Raw genomic sequence first — 1,070 nt, 5'->3', positions numbered from 1 at the left:
TATTTATCCTGCTAATCCTGCATAAAATATTAGTACACTGTACACAACTACCTTTTGTTTAATACATAGATGTTATGTATAGTTGTGTAGAAAAAGTGTTTCTTTTTGTCATCTAAAAATGGAGAAATTCCTTAAAAAAACGATCAAGGTAAAAAAAAATTAATACCAGCGCACTACAACTGAAGACCCAAAATACAAATTATGGCAATTACTTTCATCATGTAAAAAATAAAATTTATTAAATAGGTATGTTAATTTATATTTTGAGTTAAGTTATACAGTTAAGCATTATACGTTTTAAACATTATTTATGGATCACGAGTTTATATATAAATCATAGGTATTTTATGAGGTATTATTGTACATTATAAAGATAACTTACAAATAGACAATATAGTAGATACTAACTTGTTTAATAATATGCTATCTACCCTAAGTATTTTATCTACCATAATTCTATGTTGGATTAATGCAGTGGCGTATTTAGGAATTTTGAAAGGGGGGGGATGAAATATATAATAATAGGTACACTCAATAAATACGAATATAATATACAATGTTAAAATCTTCTAACTTGTTGAGTTTAGTGTAGATCAAGATGAAATAAGAATTAACACAAATTGTATAGTATACCTAATAGCATTTATTATAAATTCATACTAACGACAATCCCGTGTTTAATACGATAAACAAAAAAAATAGTTATAATACAAAATCCTGTTTTCTATTTTTTTGGATGCTCAGTTCATCGATAAGCTTATCTGGCATGGTTATTGTATTGACCGGTGACATGCAAATAAAGCCAATACATTAAGAGGACGTATATGTGTTGTCTCCGTCTTACACAAGCACGACATAGCAAATTGTCGTTCACTATTCTCAATAGTGTGCTGTTGGTTTTGATGGCGATAGGGTGAAATTACCTATTATCAAAATTTTAGTTAAGAACATTATCTAGGTCTTAGCGTGGGCGATATTTTAATATTTTAATTTTCATTCGAGATATGAGCATTTTTAATTTTTGATATTTCACATACCCTTATTCTTCTCGAAAATGAAAATATCGAAAA

At 27.8% G+C, this 1,070-nt stretch overlaps 1 protein-coding gene across 1 annotated transcript in view; it reads left to right on the top strand.

The window, feature by feature from the left end:
- LOC103311577 overlaps nt 1-1,070 on the top strand; it is a 20,966-nt gene that overhangs the window by 937 nt on the left and 18,959 nt on the right. The gene's annotated exons all lie outside the window — the stretch shown is intronic.

This window comes from Acyrthosiphon pisum, chromosome X (assembly GCF_005508785.2).
Source record: "Acyrthosiphon pisum isolate AL4f chromosome X, pea_aphid_22Mar2018_4r6ur, whole genome shotgun sequence".
NCBI lineage: Eukaryota > Metazoa > Arthropoda > Insecta > Hemiptera > Aphididae > Acyrthosiphon > Acyrthosiphon pisum.
This window is presented reverse-complemented; position numbering and strand designations above follow the sequence as displayed.